At 47.8% G+C, this 3,610-nt stretch overlaps 1 pseudogene; it reads left to right on the forward strand.

Moving 5' to 3' along the window:
* The first annotated feature begins 274 nt into the window (after positions 1 to 274).
* LOC148390292 (uncharacterized) lies at positions 275 to 3,398 on the forward strand (annotated as a pseudogene).
* The last annotated feature ends 212 nt before the right edge of the window (positions 3,399 to 3,610 follow it).

Genomic DNA, 3,610 nt, shown 5'->3' on the forward strand with positions numbered 1-3,610 from the left:
GTTACTAAATACATATAGGCGATTTGAGGTGTTAGGAGATTGCGCTCTATTTCTGACAAAAATTGGCATGACTGATTTCGGAAACTATACGTGTACCTGTTTCAAAATGGGAGTGGGAAAAGCAGAACACATGGGCGACCAAACGACGGTAGACAGTGTTACTTTAGTGACATTGACGGAGAAAAAAGAAATTGATGACGAACAACCAGACAGCCCAGTCACGGAGTATGTTAAGACGGAGAAGGCAGTCACAATCAAAATTAACATTGTATCCATGACAACGATTGGCGACAACATTGAAACGCAGTCGGCCGCGTCGGGGACGCTCATGACAACGGCGGAGGCTGTAAAGCCGACGCCTGACGTTCCAGGACCTGTCCACGAAGCGTTTGCGGACTCGGACTGGTCCCCGGCGGAGGTGCGAACCAATTTGCATGCTATGGCAAGACGGGAAGCTGCTTGGAAGGCTTATGGGTTTCGATGCTTTGGCATTACCGGGGGTTGACGAATGGGCAGGAAGAAACGTGGTATCAACTGATGGTGCATTCGATCAAGTCGTCCAAGGCAGTGAGTGGGCCGTGCTTGGTAAGGGTAAAATCACCAAGTACGCTGAAAGCTGTTTTTCAGACTGTTCCGGTGCCGGTATCCGACGATTGCCAGCTTAGGCTACTGCTTTGGTTGGTGTACGAGCAGTCGTGGAAAGCACCTGAAACTGACGCTCAGGTCAGGAAGATTTTTAAGCCCACAGGGGTGCGCGCGTGGATAGGTGAACTTCCCTATTTGGATATGCTCGCCGTGCATGAGGACATTCAAGTTGCGGTGCCAGAATCCATAGATGTGCCATCTATAAAGGTGCCCGCCTGTTTTTGCTCTAATGTGACTCACGGTGGTCCGGGGGTGCCTATGGGGGAGGCAGATTGCGACTATTACTCTATGCAATTCCCAGGTGAAGCATGGGGGGAAAGGGGAGCCATCCATCCAGTGACCTTTCCTCTACCCGACTCCTATAATGCGATTACGGTGATGGTGGAGAATCGCACGGTGCCTGGAAACACAACCATAGGTAACCTTAGAGACATCTGGTGGGTATGTGGGACTAAAGCTTATTTGTTTTTGCCTTATGGATGGTTGGGTTGCTGCTATTCTGCTACCCTGAAGCTCCCGTTTGAGGTGATGACAATAAAGAGGGGCCACAAGCCAGAGGGGGAGACTTATCAGGCGGTCCCAAGCAGGGCCAAGAGGGAGATGGCGGCGTTTCACACTACGGATGCGTACCATTGGAGAATTAGCTTGGGAGAAAAATGGGGCCTTGGGATCTTTCCCTGGTATGGGGTGACATTTTTGGCAGATCACATTGATAATATTACGTATACCCTCCAGGGATTTGCGAATGAGACGATCAAGGGCTTCCGACAGTTGTCACTTACCCAAAAGAGCCATCGGTTGACCCTGCTTAAACATGACATGGCTTTGGATTATATCTTGGCGAGGCAAGGGGGGTTGTGCATAGCCCTAAACTTGACAGATGACGCTTGCTACACTTTGATCCCAGATAACACTGACAACATTACCAGTATCATCGACGCGCTCATTTTGTTTCGAGATTCTTTTGGACCGTCCGAGGGCGCTGGTTGGTCAGCAACCAGCTGGATACAGGATAGACTGGGACCTGTAGGGACGATAGTGGCGCAGGTGTTGGGGGCGCTCGGGATATCACTATGTGTGATGCTTTGTTTTTGCACTGTGATAATGACTTGCGCAAAGGCCATGATATTACGGTGGATAGGCGTGGTAATGCCAAGGGACCAGACCCAGATGCCACTGCTCCCGATCGACTGTAAGACTGATCTGACTTACTCTGATGAAATGATAGTGAATGAACATAACAAAATGATAAGGGGAGTGCATGGGAGAGGAGAATTAATATCAGAAAAATACAAAAAATAGAGCTATACACAAAAATGAAAACCCAAAGTTAGGGGATGAAGGAGTGGGAACATCGGCGTAGCACCACTTCCTTGGGTTTTCATTTTCCTTTTTGTGTGATGTGTTGCATGATTCCACTGGAATGTGGTCCACCGTATGTTGTTGCCCAGCCCGCGACCAGTTTACCATTATTATTGTGTCAAAGTTGCATGTGTTTTGCGTTGAGTGCCATTGTCATCACTCGATACTGGCAGGAGTTCTTATTCGTTCCAGAACCTCTGAATGCTGACCGGGGCCGTGCAAGGGACTCTATGGACAGTGACCTGGACATAAGGACTTTGTATGGACAGCAGGCCCTGGGCAGTGATACCCAGCACGTTCTATCGCTGAAGATTTGGGGAATGGACTCTGCCTCGGCACGCACTTACACATCAAGAAGGGGGGCGACATTTCGGGGGCTTGTTTTGATAGCATGTTTTGATACCTCATTACTATATACCTCATTGTTTATTCCAATATTTTTACCTCATTTTGTTACCTGCTGGCATGCGGATCATGTGACGGTACAATTTCACTGTTTGGTGATAGGTGGACATGTCATTCCATTTCCATACTGTTTGGTGAGCTCATACTGTTTTGTGGATTGTAATGTGCCAGGGCTCCTTACACCTCGGTGACACCAGGTGAGGGGAACCACTGGGGTTAGTAGAAGGGGCCTTCCTCTTTTTCCTTGTCATTGGACTGGCGAGGTTTTTTCTTGAGGAAGGGCCGGCGGCTTTTTGGGGCTTCTAACGGGCCACACCAAATTTATTACTTCGCAATTTGTCACCGTTGTAGGGGTATTACCTAAGGGGGGTGGTATCGTCATTTGTATAATGTGGACTTCAATTTTCTTTACTTGTGGTTCCTGAGATGCCTCAGATTGTTGTCAGGGAGCAATTGTCTAACTAAATAGTTTGAGCTTTCCTAGTTAAAATAACCTTACGTAGCATGCCTTGAGCGTGATTTAGGCTGAGGATTTTTGGGCCAAATTGTAGACGTGAGCATATATAAAATTTGGTTGGGGGAAGATGTTTGGACCTTTACCGATGTCATCTTTTGTTAGACCGTTTCCGGGACTATTACTTTGTCCCGGAAGGGGGGAATGAAGTGTAATTTGGAATTCCCTCTCTATTCCTGTAGGTGGCCTTAGAATGTCCACCTGGCGTCAGTGACACGATTCTATTCTATATTTGCTGGTCAGGGAGAATTCAGTTTCAGCAATGTGTGCAATCCTATAATAAGGTAAAGTGGCTGTTGTCGTCCATCACCAACAGCGTCAAGATCTCCTTTTTAGGACTGAAGTAAACTAGTAGATTGAAAACCGCAGCTGGTGCACAAAGCCATGACATCAGCTCCTTGCCAGGTATAAAAGATACGGGCCTGACAGGGGTTGGGGGGCTTTTTTACATCCATGCCTGGGGCCACTCAACTTTTTGGAAAGACTTCACTCTAACATCGGTCGAATAAAATCTTTTCCCAATCAGCCGTGGGTCTCTGAAGTGCTCATTCGTCGGGAAACAGCCACCGATCACCGAGTGTTTTTTGGAGACCAGCGAAGCAGCAAAAACCATATACCACACACCTAAAAGAACTGGAATGTACATCACTACCCCTGACTCGTTCTTGAACAAGAAGTTACGTC

Source organism: Syngnathus floridae, chromosome 11 (assembly GCF_059516105.1).
Source record: "Syngnathus floridae isolate MCC-2025c chromosome 11, RoL_Sflo_1.0, whole genome shotgun sequence".
NCBI classification, from domain to species: Eukaryota; Metazoa; Chordata; class Actinopteri; order Syngnathiformes; family Syngnathidae; genus Syngnathus; species Syngnathus floridae.